The following is a 23,139-nucleotide window of genomic DNA, read 5'->3' on the forward strand; positions in this document are numbered from 1 at the left end:
AATCTTCTCAGCAGGTTTGGCGGATCGTATCGCGTCCGCCATAATCTTGGTACTACCCATAGTGTTGGGCCGCCTCTTCTTCAGTGGCGGATCAACAGCTATCTCTGCAGGACGTTTGCCCGTATCGGCTTGAGGATTAGCCGCTTAACTTTTCTTGCGCGCTTCATCTTCCAAAAGCTTCCTGCACGTCTCTGCAAGAGCGTGATTGGCCTTAGATACACCCCTGCCAAAGAAGACATCAAGATAATCAAGACTTTTGAAGTAACGGAAAGGTACCTTGATCAAACTGAGTAATTTTCGAATAAATAAATTGATCCCCTTCTCGACGAATCAATGGAATGTCACTCATCATGAAGGCTAAGGCATCTGCATAAGTCCATGCATCCGCCTTGATCTGCTTCATGAGATCCGCCACCTCTTCATCACTGCTTGTTAAGATCCGCATGTCACCTGCCATATGTAGCGGACGGGAATTCCAAACTGAAGGGAAACCTAATGGTTCATCCTCCTTGATCTTCACATAGAAGAAACTCTCATCCCAACTATAAACGTTGGACATTTTGTCGTAAAAGGGCGAATAGACACCAAATTTGGCGAATGTAAGATAGGATTCTGACTTCCTCTTGGAAGGTTTATGAAAGGCCCTAAAAATACGGCCCGTATAAACAACGCCTAAATTCGAAGCGAGATAGCAGTCTAGGGCCATGTCGAGCCAGCCATTAGGATGTAGCTAACTGACGGCAATGTCAAAATATGAGAGGATACCCGCCATCATCTTGGGAAGAGGAAGGCAAAACCCTCTCTCTACATGACTACAGAATACAGTAAAAAAAGCCGTTAGGCGGATTGGAGGGGCGTTGATGAGAAGCAGCAAGTTGGGTTTCGTAATTTTTGATCCACGGAAAGCGATCCGCCAGATTTGCCAAATCCGCGGCATTCATACGGGATGGAGTGGACTCCGCTCGAGGATTCTTTTTCTTAGCAGGGAGGGAAGAAGTGGCCATGGAACCCAGAAACCGGTTACGAGCACCGGCTGGAACGACACCGGAAACAGGAAAAAAGAAAGAGGGATTTCTGGTTGAACGAGTTTGGTAATGGTTACGCGCCGAGTTATTGAACTCAGCTAAACCGGAATTAATCGCACCTACAGAAGATTGGGAGTCCTCCGACGATGAAGTGGTCCAACTAAAATCTACTTCAATCTTAGGAGGAGATGACGAGTTAAAAAGTTCAGAAGTCGACCCAGAAGACGAGGATGAACTTCTAAACATTCAAAATAAAAAGAAAGGGCACTTACATGGAAACGTAGAAGTTTGAAGAAGAGCTCTGGAAAACTTCTAGGAAAAGCTTCGAAAACGGAGAGAGATGAAGAAATGAAGAAGAAAGAGAAATTAGAAGGAGAAAAAGGTTTCTTTTGAACCTACCTGGGACAGTGTGCCACCACACGTGTCAACCATCAAATGGCGTTAAACAGAGCGCACATTAATGATGGAGCATATGACGGCGCGCGGAAGTCTAAAAGCCCTAAAGGACTTTAAAGGCATTTTAGGGGGGGCTTCTGATAACATCGAGATATTATCATGAGTACCAAAAGATATATTTGCCTTTAAGTATGCCACGTAGCAAAGAAAGTCAGCTGTCATATCTCCCTGGACTAGCTCTAAGAGATCCGCTGGCGGATTTATAAGGCGAATCTCTCCATTCACCTTGGTAACGGCTGGCCGCCGGCTCGGCCATAAAGGATCATTAAATGGGTCATTAACTGTCTTACCCGCCAGGTTAAGAGTAACTTGTAACCGCCATTAAATGAGCATTAATGGGGACTTTCTAGTTACCTAGAGGTTACGACTTCCTAGCTATATATAGCCTACATCCCTAGGTTATCAAGGTACACTTAGACTTTTCTATATTCTCTAAGCTTTGTCAATACAGTTTATTCTTCATATTCTCTACTGACTTTGGCATCGGAGTTTCCCCCGTCGAACCCAACGACGCCCCCCACAGGGACGAGCTCCGATCAGAAGTTTCTCCCTTGTTATCAGAAGTGTTGATTAAACCAGTGGTTCAGTCGGTTCCCCCTTATGATATATGCTTGTTTTTAATTCCGGAGTTACTTTGTGTGGAGCTTGAGCGTTTGGTGAACTCATTTTTGTGGGGCTCGAATAGCGGAGATGGAAAAGACATTCGATGGACTTCATGGGATAAATTATATCTTCCAAAATATGCTGGTGGAATGGGTTTCAAGTAAATGAGGGACTTAAATTTTGCTTTGCTTGTGAAATAAAGGTGGAAGGTTTTGAATCATCCTACTGTTCAGGTATATAAAGCAAGGTATTATCCTGATTCCCATTTCCAAGCTCAGTTATGTTCGACGCTTGCCAATCCTTCTTCTCCAACTGCCCGTCTAACTGCTAAATGGTCTTCGCCTTCGCATGGTATGTTGAAGTGTAATATCAATGTTGCGATTTTTCCTGCTTAAGGCACTACTAGTTTTGGTTTCATTATCAGAGATAATTCTAGTAACCTGGTCGCTGCATTAGCTGCAGTGGCGGAACCAAGACCCTGAATGACCCGGGGCTCAAACATATCAGTAAAAAAAGTTCAAAATTCTTTAAAAAAATCGAAATTAACTGTGCGGTTGATGGTAAATTTTCAAAGTCCAGCCTGTTGGGGCTGGGCAAAAAAATTTTAGCCTCCAACGCATTAAAACTGTAAAAATGTTATCATTTTTTTTAGAAATTAGCATTGAACTAATAGAAAATTAAACATGTTACTTTTTTTTAATGGTAAAGACATAATAAAAATGAATATTAAATATGTTTATTTTTTTAATGGTAAAGATATATATTTTTTTAAAAAAATTTGCGCAATGCGTTTACATTAAAGAAGAAAGAAAAATCTCCACCAGACCCGGATGTGATTCGAACCCATGACCTCCCAAGGCATAGGTAAGCTCTCAATCACTAGGCTATTAAAAATGAATTAAAAAGTGTTATCAAAATAAAAATAAAGAGTCCATTTAAATTAATTAATAATGGTAACATGTTTTTATGATTATTGAAAAATAAAATTAAAATAAATAAAAACGTTTTAAAAGAAAATGAGGTTTAATGGAGTTGAACATAAGACTTCTCAAATAAAAATAAGCATCTTTAACCATCTTATCTACCTTTAAACATTGAAAAAAATACTACATAGAGTTAATATAATTCTCTCCAAAATATTACCAGACACCATTACTAAAAAAAAAAAATTCTTAATTCTTCGGCCGCCTGCCGGGGCTCGAGCCCCCCAACCCCCCTGATTAGTTGGACTTTCATCCTATTCCTTAGACCCCATTATTATTGAATGTCTTAGTGTGCAAGAAGTCTCGAGTTGGTTGAAAGAGCACACTTATAAAGATATTATCCAAGAATTTAATTCTGAAACATTCCTTAATGTTTTTATGAATTGATTATAGGGGGAAGGATCTCTTGGAGAAGGTAAACGAGCAATTGACATTATTTGGTCAATGTCCCTTTTTAAATAAATGAGAATTCGTTACCTTATGGCTCCAAATTTATTTAGAAATTCATAATATTATCCAATAGGCAGTAGTTGTCCTTTAGATTGCGGTGAGAGCTTGATATCCACTAAAGTCTTGAAAAGACGATTTTGAATTGGACCTTTTAACTTTTTTAACTTGTTTAATGAATTACTAAAGATATCAATAACAACCACTCTTATTAAACAACTGCATCAATTTGTCGTAGAAAACCAACTATTTACTAACTTACTAGTTTTTTTTCAGCTGTTTTTTAGATTATAAGTTATTTTTAAGAGGTTATAAGATTGAGTATATATATATATATATAAAATGACATCACGTAAGTGACGTCAGCACTAAGAATGGCAACGGATAGGGTACCCGCGGGTAATGTCATTCCCAAACTATTACCCTTTTATTTTTTAATTACCCGTACCCGTCCCATTACCCTAACGGGTATACTTTTTGCATACCATACCCTTCCCATTTAATTCGCGGGTACCCTTACCCGTTAAGAATCAATAAATAAAAAAAAATATTACAAATTTAACAAACTATAAATTTAATAAATCATCAATCTAAAAATTGAATAAATTGAACCTTAATTAATAAGAATAAAGTAGCTTAGTGGTATCACTCAATTGTTGAAAAATAAATGGTTGTGATTTAAATTTCATGTCTTACATCTAAAAAACAATGATATTTATTAATATAAATTTTTTTTTATGACGGGTAACGGGTACCGGGTATCCTAGGGGGTATTCCCATACCCGTCCCATTACCCTAACGGGTAATGATTTTGATCCCATACCCGTCCCATACCCTTTTATACAGGGTACGAGTAGTCCCATTAGGATCGGATAGTGCCGGGTACCCGCGGGTATACTACCCGTTGCCATCCCTAGTCAGCACCATCCTTTTGATATTAAAGATCACGTTCAAATGAGCATGTCCAACGACATCGATAAAGGCTTCGGCCTCCTCATATAGAGGAATATTCGAAAATTCGATATGACAAAGGATTCCTCATATGACTTAGATTTCTTGAGAGACATAGATATTCTAGATTTATAAGAATTCCTAATCAGGTGAATAACTTAACCTAAAAAACCATATACATAAACATGTATAGACAGAAGATATGGTACGTTAACTGTATCTCACAACTAGTCAATATGCTCTTCAATTCGGTGTAAATCACAAACCAACTTAGGCATCAGAGCAGGTTCACCGGACTTCGGCCCCATCTGACCTCCAATTCTACTTACAAGTTGATACGACGACCGATTGTCAAGACGATTTGCACACATGGACAGATGTAGGGGGGTCAAAGGGGGCATTTGCCCCCCTCCCCCCTTCATCCCATTAAAAAAAACAAATTTAAGTCCAAAAATAAGTGTTAAAGTGCAAAAAATACCCCTAATGATTTGGGTCAGGAGCAATTTTATCCCTAATGTCTAAAATGGTTCAATTTTATCCCTAATGTTGGAAGCCAAGAGCAATTTTACCTCTAACGTTGATAAATTGGGTCAATTTGAGAAATAATTCATCAAACTGTTTTCTCGGTCATGAATAATAGTGTCTGAAATTGATCCAATTTATCAACGTTAGAGGTAAAATTTGTGCAAAATTACAAAATTGATATGCAATTGGTGCAAAATAAAGAAAAAAATTACTGTATTTTATAATAGTGTCTGAAATTGATCCAATTTATCAACGTTAGGGATAAAATTGCTCTTGGCTAGAAACATTAGGGGTAAAATTGCACCATTTTAGATGTTAGGGGTAAAATTGCACCTGACCCAAAACGTTAGGGATATTTGATTCGTAACAACCCGAGAATCCCATTTCTACGAGTCGGAAACATTATAATTTACGTTTTTTATCAAAAAAAAATCATGAAAATAATGCATAACAAGTTATCATTGATGCAGTGAGCGTTGAGCTAAAAATCAACAATAAATCAGATCATCCAAAGATGGCTGCATCCAGTCGAGTTCTATCAGAAATTCATCGGAATCAAGAGGCAGAGCGCCAAACTCAGGTTGATCCTCAGTACTAGCTTTTGGCAGAAGAGGTATCACGGAGGTTTAGCCAGAATTTGGTAGCGATGCAGAAGGAGATGGACGATGCAAAGGCGGCTCACGAACAAGAGATGGTCGACCTCAAACATCAATTATGTAAAGCAATGGAGGATATGAGGCAGAATCCAGCCGGAAATCCACTAAAACCCCGAAGGAATGTACCTGAAGCCCTTCTCCTACTAAAAGACATTCTCGCTCAAGAACTCCTCCTCCGCGTCGGGAGAAAACAAAAGAGCCGAAGGAAAAATAGATAAACCAATCCAGAGAGCACATTAGGAGTAGGCGTTAAACAGAGAAGTTAAATGCAGAGGGCGAAACACCACTCAGCAAGCTGGATAGACTCAAGCTCCTTAGAAAGGAGGCGTTAAACAGATCAAAACCACGTGATGGATATTCGACCCTCTCTAAGACGTGTACACCTCTATCTAAGGAAATCCAGCATCAGTCGATACCTACGGGATTTCCGAGTCCTAGTTTTAGCCAGTATGGCGGCACTGGAGATCCCATTACACACGTCAAAAAAATTCGAAAGATCATGGAGGCCACCACAACAACAGATGTAGTACTTTGCCGCCTTTTCCCGATAACACTAAAGGAATCCATTACCTTCTCGTATGAACAACTTCTTCCCGAATTCATTTATGATTTCAATCAAATGGTCGAACCATTTGTAGATTACTTCATCACATCATTACCGGAGGGGAAAATCGTGCAAGACCTCAACTGAACATTCCAAGCCGAGGGAGAATCTTTCGCCCAATTCATATAAAACTTCCAGACATCGGCAATCTGAATCAAAGATTTCAGTGTAGAGGGAGCTATGGATGCCATGACGAGTAATTATCGAAGCATCATGCTTCAGCAAAGCATTATTATGTTCCGATCGAGAGATTTCCAAGAGCTCATGAAAAGGGCCCGAAGCTATACTTGGTGGGATGAGCACATGTTGAACCCACTTTTTAGGAAATATTCAGCCCCCAATAGTGACAAGCCATCTAGAGACAAAAATCAGAGAAACTGAAGCTCATAAAAGCCTCAAGAGCAGAGGGATAAGCCACAGCTTGCCTTCAATGCTCCCAAAAAGGAGATGCTCTTCTAGGTAGAAGATAGCAAGATGAGAATCGAGTATCCACTTAAACTCAAAAAGGGCCAAAGTAATGGAAAGTACTTCCACTTTCATAAAAGTTAGGGGCATAAAAAAAAGACCGTGGACAATTGATCGCAGAGTTGGAAAAGCTGGCTGAAAGTGGTAAATTAGATCGCTTCCTCGAAAGGAATGGAGAAAAGAGCAAGAAAGACAAAGAGAGAAAGAAGGATGGCCGAACCCGCCGAGGCATGATTAATGTAATTGCTGGAGGTCCCCAGACTAAAAGTAAGCGGAAGGAAAATGCCACAATTGAGCGATTAAAGGAGCAGCGATCGGGCTTTTACTTTGACAATCTAAAAAATAACCTCGATGAATGGCATACGACGCCTTGGTGATTAAAATGTTAATCACCAACTTCAAGGTCCAAAGAGTTTTTGTTGATTCGGGCAGTTTGGTTAACATCATCACTCGTAAAGTTTTCGAAAGCCTTGATATTGGGGCACATAAATTAACCAATCTTACGGCTCCGCTGGTCGGAATTAGTGGTCACACTGTTCCACTACTGGGTAGTGTTTGGTTAGATGTTGAAATTGGAAACTCTGGACCTAAGTGGCGAAGTAAGGCAGAGTTCCTCATGGTAGACACCACCCTCCCATATAATTCCATCATGGGGCGACCACTTCTATCTAGTTTGGTCGGGGGTTATCCATTAGGCTTTTGGCATGGCAAATACCAATGGAGGACGGCATGGCCGTTGCTCAAGGAAATCAGTTGGTAGCACATTAGACCTATATGATGTCCCTAAACATGAAGTCGAATGTAGAGGATAAGCGTGAAGAGGAGAGGGAGAGGTTCAAACCTAAAGGGTCTTTGGAGACGATTTGGCTTGCCGAAGGCAACTCGATTTATATGGCTGAAGGGTTATCTGAGCCAGTCAAATCGGACATAACCTAATGTCTCAAGGATAATATTGATGCATTCACCTTGTGTCCTTCAGATGTAACATGTACTTCCCTAGAGATAATGATGCAATCCCTCAACATAGATAAGTCTATAGAAGGAATATGCAGAAGCGGAGGAACCATGGACCAGAGCGTTAGAAAATAATCAATACATAGGTTAAGAATCTATTGGACTTTTGCCATATTGAGCCCATTCAATATCCAAAATGGAGAGCAAATGTGGTATTGGTCAAGAAAGCTAATAGAAAGTGGCAACTCTGTGTTGATTTCACCGATCTTAATGAAGCCACCTTGAAGGATTTGGAAACTCTACCATGTATTAATACACTCATTGATTCCACGATTGGGTATTCAATTTATTCCCTAAGAGACACAGCAGATGGATATCACCAAATCCCCATGAATACAAAGGATAAGGAAAAGACTAGCTTCAACACCCAAGAAGGTACGTATTGTTATAATTTCATGCCTTTTAGATTAAAAAATATAGGAGCAACATATCAGAGGCTTATCAATGAAATCTTCAAGGACCTCATTGAAGACAAAATAGAGGTGTATATCATCGGCATGATCATCAAAAGCCGAACTACCTTCTATTAGTCTTCGACACCCTTAAGCGGAACAATCTAAAACTAAACTCTGAAACCGAGTTGATGATTTGAGAATAACATGAGGCTTATCATACATACATTATAGGGGAAAGTGCAAAAATAAACTTTGTGGTTTGAGTCATTTTCAAACATAGACTATGTGGTTTAAAAGTTGGCAAATAGATACCTTGAGGTTCATTCCGTTAGCAAACACAGTTCAAATTGACTAACAGTGTTAAAAAAGTCAAAAGTCAAAGAGAAAGAGTTAATTTTGTCTTTATATTTATTTATTTTTATAACTTAACCCCCTTTATTATCTAATTATCACAAACAAACCCCAAAATAAAAAAATAAAAATCAAATACACCATCTTCTCCATTTCTTTTTAATTTGTTATTTTTCTTCTTATTTTGATAGCCAATGAATATAATAATGGCCAATGAATATAATGATGGAATACAATAAATAATGTGTTAATATAATATTCACGATATAGAGATAATTAAAACTCATCAACTCATTTATTCTTTTTACTCATATGGTGTCAATTAACGCAAAAAGTCTATAAAACAGGATTTTATTTCAGGTTATGGTGTTCCAACTCACTAAAAGGACCTCCCATTTAGATTTTGACAAGTGTTCCATTTATTTACAATTCATTAATTAAAAAAATAATAACCAAACAACTTTTTCACCCAAAACACGTTCTATTTCCTTATGCAGTTTTCCGACTGTGGTCGGTTGGATTCTATTGATACCGCCATGGCCACCGTTCAGTCAAGACCACCGTTCTTCAATTTTTTTTTTTTTGAATTGGATACCTAGTGGGTGTTTGTTTCAGCTTTTCGGATGAGCGTTTAGCGTCTCACTCCAAACCGCGAGAAATATAGCGTTTGGTTATGTTTATATAACCGTATTGTTTAACATTTTCTATAGAAACTGCAACGTTTTGGAGCTTTTCATGAAAAACTCATATTTGAAGCTTTTCATAAACAGCTGTTTGTAGTTATTTGTTCTTCACAAAATTATCATTCTTATTTCTACAAAATATGTATCTTCTTTATCATTTTTTATATTTCTACACATAATTACCGAAAGAACAAGGTTTTATTGCGTTCAATAATTTTTTTTATATAGATTATTTTTATTAATTTGTGTAATACATTTTTTATTTTATAATAGGATAGTGTGCAAAAATACCCATAACGTTCATAGCTAGGATCAATTTTACCCTTAGCTTCTAAAATGGTACAATTATACTCCTAACATTCGCAGCCAAGAGCAATTTTACCCATAACATTAACAAGTTGGATCAATTTGAAAAATAATTTATCAAACTGTTTTGTTGGTCATGAATATTGTCATTTACACTTCACATGTGCATCATTTTATCATTATTAGTATTTCGCCGAATTTATAAATATCAAATCAATTTTATTATTAAATCACAAAAAAATCAAATCTCTTTTTTTAAACTAACTGACCCAACATGTCAATGTTATGGGTAAAATTGCTCACAACTGCCAACGTTATGGGTAAAATTGCACCATTTTAGACGTTAAGAGTAGAATTGCTCATAATTGTAAACGTTAGAGGCATTTTTTCACCTTATCCATTTTATAATTTCTTGGTTGATTAATTTAAAACATGTTCATATTAGACATTTTAAATCCAAAGAGCAACCGTTCAATATAATTTTACCAAACACTAATAATTAAACAACTAATAATTAAACAACTAATAACAAACAGCTAATAGCAACAGCTAACAGCTTACTGTAACTGCAAATAGCTAACAGCAACCGTAACAACTATGAGCTAACCGCTGAACCAAACATATAATGTTCATAGAAACTCTGCAATTATTTGATTTTAATTTGTCTTGACTATTACTTAAGTTTGGTGCTTAGCCTAGATCCAAATTTACACCCATTAATCTGATATTTGTGATCTTTATTCAAGCTATCATTATTACTTTAGCTTAGTTGTATATGCAAAATGAAATAAGAAAATAACAAAGAGGCATTCTCCTACAATTTACCTTTGTTGTAAATATCAATTAAATCTCAAGACTCTAGCTTCACATGGGAGAGTTTCATACTCTCAGACCTAATATGTTATTAAAATTAATTAGAGTGTCTCAAAAGGCCAGTGGTGATGGCGGGACGGCTGGAAGAACTAAGACAGGAAGATAGAACGAGTGAAAAAAAGAAGAAGATATTTTTAGAGTTAGGGTAAATAAATTGATAATGATTTTTTTAATTAATGAATTGTAAATAAATGGAACACTTGTCACAATCTAAATGGCAGGTCTTTTTAGTGAGTTGGAATTGAGATCTATAAAATCTCCTATAAAACACTTCTTGTAAAAAAAAATTTTTTTGCTTCTACTATTATATATATATATATATAGTATAAAATTACCCAAAATAATATATAAAAATTGCAAATAGAGGCCGATAAGCCACATACGAGGAGAATTTTAAATGCAAATATTAATATATCGTTACTACCCATCTAAACACTTCAACTCAAGTTATTATTTAATAATAGCAATGACAATTTGATTTTTTTAATATTTGCATCACAATTTGATTTTTTTTCATTTTCTTTTCTTTTTATTTCTATTTTATACTTATTTTCATTTTATTTCTTATTCTGATTTTATTTTATATTTTTAAACCTTATCCTAAAATTTTAATACAAGTTTTTAAATACATAAAAGTATTTAACCTTCGATAATTGCCCTCATTCTCTTGTGTGCAATGAATTGAAAGAAAAAATCACACAAGAGAAAATGTTATATATATATATATATATATATATATATATATATATATTATCCCTTTTGATTTTATTTAAATAAATTCTAAATACTCAAACTAATAAAAAAATTAGCTAAGAAAAAACGAATTAAAACTCCTATTAAAAACAAAACAAAGAAGAAAACTAGAAGTTTATTGATAGAGAAGAAGATGAAAAAGTGATTGTATACCTACCCAAGTATACAATATATACAAGAAGATTAGGGAAGGGAAACGAAGTAAAATTCTAATTTAGTCCCTATAAAACTAACTTATTCTTAAACTACCCATACAGCTGTAAAATAATAAAACCTAATATATATCTAATATCCCCCCTCAAGCTGGACTGTATATAGTTTTCAGTCCTAGCTTGTGTACAAGTTCTTCAAATTGAGACTTTCCCAAAGCTTTTGTTAACAGATCTGCAAGTTGTTGATTGGTAGAAACAGATAACAAGTGAATAACCCATGCTTGCACCTTCTCTCTCACAAAATGACAATCAAGTTCTATATGTTTTGTCCTTTCATGAAAAATTGGATTGTTAGCAATGTGAATTGTTGACTGATTATCACAGTAGATTGAAACAGCTTGTTGATGACTAATGCCTATGTAATCCAGCATGTATAAGAACCATTGAACCTCATAAGTAGTTAAAGCAAGTGCCCTGTATTCTGCTTCACTAGAACTCCTTGCTACTGTTGGTTGCTTTTTACTTTTCCAGGAAATCAATGATCTTCCAAGAAACACAGTAAAAGCTGTTACTGATCTTCTGGTGTCTACACAGCTTTCCCAACCCAAATTATTCTAGAATGAGGAATAAATGGAAAATTAATAGAAATAATGGCAAACCATTACTTCCTATAAAAGTGGGATTTATGCATGATTAATATGAAATTAATGATAATTAATGCATGGGTCATTCAACCGTTATCAATGAGAAACCTTCGACATTGATGATACTAACAACTCCATTAATACTGAAACCATCGAGTATAACTAAAGTAACATCAAAACCCACATTCAAGGACAATAAAAGGGATTAATGCGATTGTTACAGAATTACATATAAATACCCCAGCTTCATGGGATCAAAGGTACATATTAATACTGAAACCATCGAGTATAACTAAAGTAACATCAAAACACACATTATTCTAACCCTACTTTGTGATTATAGATTATTCTCTCAAGAATATTACTGACTTAGGCATCGGAGTGTTCCCGGATGATTCCAACGGCGCCTCACGGGGAAGTGCTCCGATCAAGGATTTTTTCACAAGTTATCAATTGGTGCGGTGAACGTGGAATTCTAAGATTAATAGAATTTACACAACGAACATAAAATATCTTCAGAAAGGCTAAACCCTCCCACTGGAGGAACCTCTATATCAGCAGTCACATGAAGAACCCCATAACACCATCTACTGAAGGGATCTCTAACAAATAGAAGATCACAAAATCTTAATTGTATAAAGTTTCACAAAGAACAAAACAATGAAGTCAACGTAATAGGAATCCTGGTCTCAAACCTTGGCTCAATCGATACAAACAAAAGGCTTAATACATCATTTGCCCCCTAAACTTGTCCAAAAAGCTTGATTGGCCCCCTGAACTTTCAAAGTGTCCGGATAGCCCTTTGAACTTGAATAAAATGTAATCAATTGAACAATCAGTTGCAAAAAAGTAAGTTAAATGCGAAAGATATATTCCCCAAGTCTTAGAAAAAAAGTAAAACGATCAAAATCGAGATATACGGTTCTAATATTAGAGAAAACAAGTTCTATAGTTGAGCAAGTAATAACTTCATTTTTAATCTATTTTTGAATTATGTAATAACATTCTAAGATGCGTGGAATATATCTTTCGCATTTAACTTACTTTTTTACGACCGAGTGATCAATTGATTATATTTTACGCAAGTTTAGGAGGCTAATTGAATATTTTATGCAAGTTCATGGGGCTATCGGAGCACTTTGAAAGTTCAGGGGGCCAATCAAGTTTTTTGGAGTTCATGGGGCAAATGATGTATTAAGCCAAGATTAAGAACAAAACTAATACATAATAAAAGATTAAAGGTCAAGAAGGTCTTTGATTTTCGATGGCCAATGAATATAATGATGGAATACTATATTATATATCATGCTTTATATATAGGTTTATTTGTGACTTTTGGATTTCGTTTATTTTGTGTTTTTTCATCTTCATTCTCTTACTTTCTTTTATTACTTTAATTAATGAACTAGCAATTAACAATAAATAATGTGTTAATATAATATTCACAATATAGAGATAATTAAAACTCATCAACTCATTTATTCTTAATACTCATATGGTGTCAATTAAAGCAAAAAGTCTATAAAACAGGATTTTATACCAGGTTATGGTGTTCCAACTCACTAAAAGGACCTTCCATTTAGATTTTGACAAGTGTTCCATTTATTTACAATTCATTAATTAAAATAATAATAACCAAACAACTTTTTCACCCAAAACATGTTCTATTTCCTTATGCAGTTTTTCGACTGTGGTCGGTTGGATTCTATTGATACCGCCATGGCCACCGTTCAGTCAAGACCACTGTTCTTCAAATTTTTTTTTTTTTGAATTGGATACCTAGTGGGTGTTTGTTTCAGCTTTTCGGATGAGCATTTAGCGTCTCACTCCAAACCGCGGGAAGTATAGCGTTTGGTTATGTTTATATAACCGTATCGTTTAACATTTTCTATAGAAACTGTAACGTTTTGGAGCTTTTCATGAAAAGCTCATATTTGAAGCTTTTCATGAAAAGCTCATATTTGAAGCTTTTCATGAAAAACTCATATTTGAAGCTTTTCATAAACAGCTGTTTGTAGTTATTTGTTCTTCATAAAATTATCATTCTTATTTCTACAAAATATGTTTCTTCTTTTACATTATTTATATTTTTACACATAATTACCGGAAGAACAAGGTTTTATTGCGTTCAATAATTTTTTTTATATATAGATTATTTTTATTAATTTGTGCAATACATTTTTTATTTTATAATAGGATAGTGTGCAAAAATACCCATAACGTTCATAGCTATGATCAATTTTACCCTTAGCATCTAAAATGGTGCAATTATACTCCTAACATTCGCAGCCAAGAGCAATTTTACCCATAACATTAACAAGTTGGATCAATTTGAAAAATAATTTATCAAACTGTTTTGTTGGTCATGAATATTGTCATTTACACTTCACATGTGCATCATTTTATCATCATTAGTATTTCGCCGAATTTGTAAATATCAAATCAATTTTATTATGGCCTAATACATAAATAACCCCCTGAACTTGTCCAAATGTTGCAACTGCCCCCTCCAACTTTCAATTGTAACAACTTACCCCTCAAACTTGTCTAATTGTAACAACTTACCCCTTAAACTTGACCAATTGTAAAACACAACCTCAAATTGCTGACATGGACTGCAATTGAAGAAACACGTGAAATACAAAATCGGCAACGCTCGTGGAGTATGATAATCAGATCTTTGGCGTGATACGAATCCGGAAAAACTTTTTTATGGTTGCTTCAAATACGGGGTAAAAAAATTCCTAATTTGGGGTTATGTTTTACAATTGGACAAGTTTAAGGGGTAAGTTGTTACAATTGAAAGTTGAGGGGGGCAGTTGCAACATTTAGACAAGTTCAGGGGGTTATTTGTGTATTAGGCCTTTTATTATTAAATCATAAAAAATATCAAATCTCTTTTTTAAAACTAACTGACCCAACATGTCAATGTTATGGGTAAAATTGCTCACACCTGCCAACGTTATGGGTAAAATTGCACCATTTTAGACGTTAAGAGTAGAATTGCTCATAATTGTAAACGTTAGGGGCATTTTTTCACCTTATCCATTTTATAATTTCTTGGTTGATTAATTTAAAACATGTTCATATTAGATATTTTAAATCCAAAGAGCAACCGTTCAATATAATTTTACCAAACACTAATAATTAAACAACTAATAACAAACAGCTAACAACTTACTGCAACTGCAAACAGCTAACCGCAACTGTAACAACTATGAGCTAACCGTTGAACCAAACATATAATGTTCATAGAAACTCTGCAATTATTTGATTTTAATTTGTCTTGACTATTACTTAAGTTTGGTGCTTAGCCTAGACCCAAGTTTACATCCATTAATCTGATATTTGTGATCTTTATTCAAGCTATCATTATTATTTTAGCTTAGTTGTATATGCAAAATGAAATAAGAAAATAACAGAGAGGCATTCTCCTACAATTTACCTTTGTTGTAAATATCAATTAAATCTCAAGACTCCAGCTTCACATGGGAGAGTTTCATACTCTCGGACCTAATATGTTATTAAAATTAATTAGAGTGTCTCAGAAGGCCAGTGGTGATGGCGGGACGGCTGGAAGAACTAGACAGGAAGATAGAACGAGTGAAAAAAAGAAGAAGATATTTTTAGAGTTAGGGCAAATAAATTGATAATGATTTTTTTTTAATTAATGAATTGTAAATAAATGGAACACTTGTCAAAATCTAAATGGCAGGTCTTTTGGTGAGTTGGAACACCGGGATCTATAAAATCTTCTATAAAACATTTATTGTAATTTTTTTTTTTTTTTGCTTCTGCTGTTATATATAGTATATTACCTAAAATAATATATAAAAATTGCAAATAGAGGCCGATAAGCCACATACGAGGAGAATTTTAAATGCAAATATTAATATATCGTTACTACCCATATAAGCATTTCACCTCAAGTTATTTAATAATAACAATGACAATTTGATTTTTTTAATATTTGCATCACAATTTCTGTCATTATATTAATTACAGTTAGTGAAAGCGTCCACCTCAAATTGAAATTTATTATTTTATTTCGTAAATTATGGTGTTTGTATTGTAATGTTGTTAAATTAGTTAATTTTTGGCTAAACTGCCTCTTTGCTTGAAAGGTATGATTTCGTTAATTAGTAGATAGATTAGTAATCTAATTAAGTTGTGTCCCCTATTAATTAAAATTAAAATTAAAATTAGAATTAGAATTGCTAGACTTCTAAGCCACACAAATGGTCAAGAAGAGCTTTCCAATTTTTGGCTTCATTGGTTTTGTCATCCCATCCCTATCATCTCAATTAACTATTGCTTTACTTTTTCTTATGTCTCATCACCCAAAAAATATAAAACTACTCACTTTCAATTAAAAATTTACAGATTCATAATAAAAATAAAATATTCAGATAGGATAAAAAATAAGATAGAATAAAAATAAGATAGAATAACTTATTATCCCCTATTTATTAAATATGATAGATTGAGATAGATAATTTTACTATATTACTCATATCCAAATTTAAATATACACATACATTTGTTATAGTATTAATGTGGAATAAAATTATTTTAATTTAATTTATCATCTTAATTTAGAAATATTTGAAACAATATGCTAAATTTTCAAAATTCAAAAAATAGAATAACTAATATATTTAAGAGAATAAATTAAATTTAATTAATTTCATTCCACATTGATACTACAATAATATATGGCTAAACTTAAACTTTTAAAAGTTTAAAAATTATAATTAACTTGAGAAAATAATTGAAACACTCTGCTAAATTTTCAAAACACGACAAATGGAATAAATAATAAAATTCGAGAGACAAATTAGACTTTTACATCTAAAAAGCTATCTACATGTCTTATACCACATCCCCTTCTATATAACTTTAGTGTGATATACAAGGTTTATCCCTCCTATCTCTTAAACAAACATTTCATAAGTTAGCTTATTTTTTTAATCCCTATATCTCACCTCATATATCCCCTCTCAAATACTCTCTTATAGTTAAAGGATTTCTGATCAAATCTATCGGTAAAAAAATACTTATAGTTTAATTAATTTGTAAAGTCATCTATTATATATGAGATAATTTATAAAGCCAAATTTTATATATAGTAGGATAATTTGCAAAGTCACTCATTGTATATATTTTTGTCCGCTTACTTTTAGAGTAAATAGTCGCAATAATAATTTTAAATGGAAAGTTTGAATTTACAAATGACACAAACCTCATATATGTGTTAACAAAATTTGAAACCACATACAAAGTTCACAAATCTAGCAAACTACATGTTTGTTTGTGTTGGCGATATTTTCGAAATATCCCAATTTTCAACCTTGATACGCGTTTGCGGGGATTAAAAATGGTAAAAATAATGCGGGCGTGCCAGAGAAGCTAATTCTCAAAGGGTAAAATGGTAATTGAATGAAGTAAATAAATAAAATGCGCCTAAATTACTTGAATTCTAAACGAAAAGCGATTGACGACCGTTACAAGGACTGAAAATAAAAACAACGGTCTTGGGCCCCGACGTTACTTGACAGGTCGGTCGGAAAAACAATTTTTAAATATAAGTACTAAAAATAAAGGCAATAAAATAACACAAAGATATAAATTTTTTAATTTTCTTTTATATTTTTATTGATTTTGTAAATATTTTTCAATGTTTTTTGTATTACAAATAATAATAAAGCATGAAAATTACAACTTGAAAAGAAATAATAACTTTAAAGCTAGAAACGCAAATAAGTCACAAAAACAAATATGTAAGGGATGAAATAAAATTAACCGATCTCTTTGATGTCGTTTGGATGCGTGAAATTGAGGATTGGACCTCCAGAAAATCAGCTCGGGGGCTGTTGCGTTGTCCGGGTAGTGCTGGGCGAATTTGAAGTAGTTCGGAGAGTTCAGGGACTTGAGCAGAAATTTACCATCAAGTCAACTGCAAAATGGGACTAAATTGATGCTTTTGTGGGACTTTCGGGCTCAATTTCGGAAGCTGTAGAGGTCGGATTATAGCGAGACGAAGGCTAATATCTAAATTTAGTGTGCGAAGGAAGGATTTAGAACTGAAATTTTAGAAAAAGATCGAGTAAATGAGTCGGAATAAATTATTGAAGATTGGGCGACAGAATAATTGTTTGATGGTTGAAAAAACCAAAAGCTTGATTCTGTTTCGTGGAGGGTACTTTAGGGGCGATTTAGAAGGCTATAGGATGTCGTTTTTTACGAAATAAAAATTGAGAGTTCTAGAATTGATGTCAATAAAGAGACTAAAATTAATTTGAGCTAAAATGATCAGCTAACGAGTTCTAAATAAAATTTGGAAAGCGGCTCACCAGAAAGGTTGTTTGATGAATTTTTCAATGATGAAAAACTCAAAAGCTTGTTTCTGTGTCTTTTTAATTGATTGAGATCAATAAAAAGTTCCCAAATATGATTTGGAATATGTGTGTAAACTAAGAATGACTCGAAAATGGGGTTTCGGTGATCTTGGTTTCACGGAAAATGCTTGAAGCTTTGAAGAACTTAACAATGGCGAAATTTGGTTTAGACTAAGAAAGCTTGAACCGAGGATTGAGTAATGATTTTACTGACTTAACTAAGAGATTGCAAAAAACGATTTGAGAATTGGTTGATTAAACTAAGAGAATTTCGGATTTGAAGTTTCTGAGAATTGAAAGCTTTTTTTAGGAACTGAAGATTAAAGAACTAATTCTGGGAATTGAGACCTCTAAATAGATGCTAGAAAACGATTTCTACGAATCTAAGGATTGATAAAGAGGCCGATTTTGGCAGAGAATTTGAGAGAAAAATTTGAGTTGTCTGTGTTTGATTAAGTTTGATTGATTTTTGAGTGGGTTTGATTGATTTTTGAGTGGGTTTGGAATGAAAGGATTAGGCTCTATTTATAGGATTTTGGGTAACAATTTCCAAGTTAGTGGCCCTTATTTTTCTCAAACATGATCCCATTACCTTCCCATTAGTTGAAGAAAGAAAGTGGGTGAGTGGGGAGTTGGAAGAATGGAGATAATGCGTTGAATATGTCCCAGATGTGTTGGAAATGTTCAAACCCGTTTTTCAGCACCACTTCCCTTTGAAAAATTCTACCGGCTTCGTTTTAGCTCCGTTTTGCTCCGTTTTTTACATTTCGGAAAGCTAACATCCCGAACTTTCTGAAAAAAAATATAACTGCTTGATATCTTGCTGTTTCGGGATCCGTTTTCATCGTCGAAGTTGCTAGACGGGTTGCTGAAAAATGGTGCAAATTTGCCCCTGATTTTTATTATTTTTTTTTTTTCTTTTCTTTTTATTTCTGTTTTTTATAATAATCTTTTGATACTATTTTCTATTTTTTGTCACGTTTTTATTTTGTTGAGAGATGAATTTAATTAAAATAAAAAACTATAGACTAAAAAATTATAACCTATGCTAAAACACAAAAAAATTAATTAGCCCCCAACAATTGCCCCCTATTTTATGTGTAAAAGATTTGAAAATGAATTTTGCACATAAAATAAGTCTTTTATTATTATTATTTTTTTTACCCGTCAGTACTGATTTTGTTGAAGCTGAAATTGTGCTCTTTGCAGCTTCCTCGTCATTTTCAGACATGATTTCTGCAGGTTGATGGCTCAGAAAGAAAATAAAGATCACCGAGGTAAATTTGTATGAAAATTGACGGTGTGTGATGGAATTGCTGGATGACTTGTTGAATTTTTCTTTGAATTACAAGACATGTCCATCTGCTGCTGCATTTTCTAATATTGGAATCTTGATTTTTTGCTTGCTTCGGCTTTGACTGATATGCTTCGCTGCTGCTGAAATTTTCATCAATCACGCCATGTTTGTTGATGCTGAATAAGCTCGTGTCTGCCTCTATTTTCCTTCGTAACTAGGATCAATTTGCAATCTGTTTTTTTTTTCTCATTTAAACAAAATAGCTGCTGCCATTTTATTTGAATAGTATAAAAATTGATCTTGAGATGAGCTTATTCCTGAAAAATGTTGAAGTTGAATCCGATTTATATCCATATAGATTTGTTGCTTACTGAAATTGGTTTAACTCCGTCTATGAATTCGCGACTTCCCTTCCGTTGTTAATAAACTTCTTTGAGCTACTGATTGGCGGAAATAAATTGAATTATCACTTCTTTTTCTCAAGAATCATGATTGGCTAATATCCGTCTTGAACCTCTTGAGCTTGGAGTTGAGAATCCATTTGATGATATGGATATATCGTTCATGACGGAACCTGCCCCCCGACGTCTTCGAGCTTGGATGCCATCAGTGCTGCACATGTTGTTGTCTCGTATTTGATGGGGACAAAACTGAGCGAGTGGACGACGGATCGGGTGGAAAAGGCTACACTGAGCTTCTTTTCTCGATTGCTTTTTATATATATATATATCTCGCAGCTCTTTTATTCTTTTTTAATTTTTTGGGACTTGTAGGCGGACTTTTATTGTTTTTCTTCATTTTTATTTTTCTTTTCATTTATGTCTTTTATCATTTCGTTTTTTACACTTTTTTTTTTGAAATGGATGACTTATTACCTCTAAGCGCACTAAAAATATCAATGATGCTAATTAACAACTTAAAAGAAAAACTAAAATGTAAAATGATGCAAAAACGGAACAAAACAAAAAAAATAAAAGGCACCTCGTACCTTGTCGCATCTTTATTTTTTATATAGCGGCTGATGCTACCGATTTGTCCTTCGGCTGTGACAAAATCATTAAACCTCTTCGATGAGAGGTTCATTGCTAACTGGCCTATGGTAAGACATACTGGTGCTCGTCTTGAAGATGTTCTTCACTTGATTGGCGCATGACTTTCTTTTTCCTTTAGTCTTGATCTTGATTAGACCAATATTATCTTCGTATAATCGAGACTCCACCATATCCGAATGTGTCTCAATAGGTTTTTCATTTGCCCGTATCACCTCAATGTCGTTTCCTTTCCAACGTAATAAAAGTTGGTGCAAGGATGACGGAATGCACGAGTTGGAGTGGATCCAATCTCGTCCAAGCAATGCTTGGTAACTTGTCATTGAATTGACTACAAAGAATGCCGAAATTGTGGTTTCATTACCGACGGTAAGTTGCACAGGTAAAACCCCATAGGTTTTAGCGACTTCACCAGTAAAAGCTGAAACTGAAATTTCTGTCGTCATTATGTCGCTTACGGATTTTCCGAGAGCTAGTGCCATTTTTAATGGCATCATGTTAACGGCTGATCCATTATCAACTAGAACCCTCGACAATGGCTTGCCATCAATATGTGCTTTGACATACAAAGGCTTGATGTGCTGTGTCATCTTTGAAGTGGGTTTATCAAAATAAACTCGCTTCATCCGATCTTCCGATGAAGCTTGTATTGTAACACTACTTTCTCGTTCTTCTTGGACTTCGTTCCTTTCATCCTTTGGATCTTCACTTTTGAAATTTATTGGTAAAATCAAAGAAGTAGCCGCACATCCAACTTGGATCAAAAGGTCTCTCACACGAATTTCCACTTTTTTCTTTTCTTTTATTTTTTCTTTCGAAACGTTGCTAGAATCGACACTAGACAACTCCATTTCATTTTTCCTTCTTTTTTCTGCATCTCTCTTTCTTATTCTTCTTTTTGCATTTTTTGAGAGAGGTTGTGGAAATTTTTATGTCGGTTGATGAACCATTTTTTGAGGGGAACTTACGCCGGTGGAGTAACGAAGCGTGATCGGCCTTGGTTTGCGCCACTTTTATTTTTATTTATTGGCTTTCGTTTTCTCCGTGGATTTTCTTTCTCCTTGGCGGTTGGCAAAGTGCCCTTTGGTACCCAAATTTGTTTTGTCTTTGGATGGTCGAGGCGCCCTTTTCTCTGACTCGAGGTGTTGCTATGGACATTATGCTTAAGAGGTGGCATCTCGATGGAAGTTGCATTTATCATTGTAGCGGCTGGAAATGGATCATCATCAATCAACATGCTCTCTTTCTTTTCAGGAAATTTAAGCACGCCTTTGTTTATTCTATCCTGCACCGCATTCTTAAAAACAAAGCAAGATTGTATGTCGTGGCTCCAACTATCATGATATTTACAGTAAGTTTTTCCACTGGTGTCATCTCTCGATGGAATAATGTGTCCATGTGGTAAGGTGATAAAACCCTCTTTTAGCAAATAATCAAACAATTCTCCAGTTTTAGAAACATCAAATGTGTATTGCACATTTGTACTTCGTCTAACCACTTCGGGAGCTTTTGGAATTTTTGCTAGCATTGGACAAATGTGGGATCCTGTTCTAGTTAGTTCGGCTATAGCTACCTCATGTGCCTCATTGGTTTCTATATCCTGATGGTAACTACTTACAGAGTTTTTCTTCTTACGATTATCCTCACGCATTAATTCTTCATATTCTGACACTTTATCAACAAGTTCATAATAATCACAAAAATCAATGCCCTGGAATTTCTTCCTATTTTCAAACTCTAAGCCACGTTGAGCAATTTTAACAAACTCTATTTCAGGAATATTAACTCGACATCTATGCCTCATTTTCTTGAAACGATTAATAAAACTTTCAACGGACTCACCTGAGCGCTGAACCATACGAGATAGTTCGGCGACACATACCTCGGGCTCAGTTCGATAGAACTGAGCATGAAATAATTGTTCCATACGACCCCAGCTTCTGACTGATTCAGGTTGTAATGTCGTATACCATGTGAAAGTCGGTCCAGTTAGTGACCCAGGGAATAAACGCAAACGAAGCATATCGAAGTCTTGTTCCACACTAATCCCGCTGCATTGGAATGAAAATCGAGCAACGTGCTCGATGGTAAATTGTCCATTTTCACCTGAAAATAAAGAAAAATCTGGAATTCTAAAATGGTGAGGAAATAGGTATCGTTGGTCGTATTCCCTTGGGTAGGCTTTCTGAAACTCCGGGCGGTACACCTCACGAACCGTAGGTCCATAAATTTCTTGCACGATGTTCCGAATACGTTGCCTATCCTTTGCTTCATTACATATTTCGCTCCTCACACCTGAAATACGAGATACGTTATTATTATCATGAGAGTTCTCACGAATATTTTCACGAGTATATTCGCGGGTATGATCACGGTCTTGGTTTCTCCACGTGCCCCCCGAACCACGAGCATTGTTGTCACCATAGTGCTCCGAGTGGGTATTAGATCCAGAGTTTGACCTGAAATGAGGCACATTTGGGGGTATTGAAAATTGTTCTGAGGTTCTTCG

This window comes from Euphorbia lathyris, chromosome 1 (genome assembly GCF_963576675.1).
Source record: "Euphorbia lathyris chromosome 1, ddEupLath1.1, whole genome shotgun sequence".
Lineage (NCBI taxonomy): Eukaryota > Viridiplantae > Streptophyta > Magnoliopsida > Malpighiales > Euphorbiaceae > Euphorbia > Euphorbia lathyris.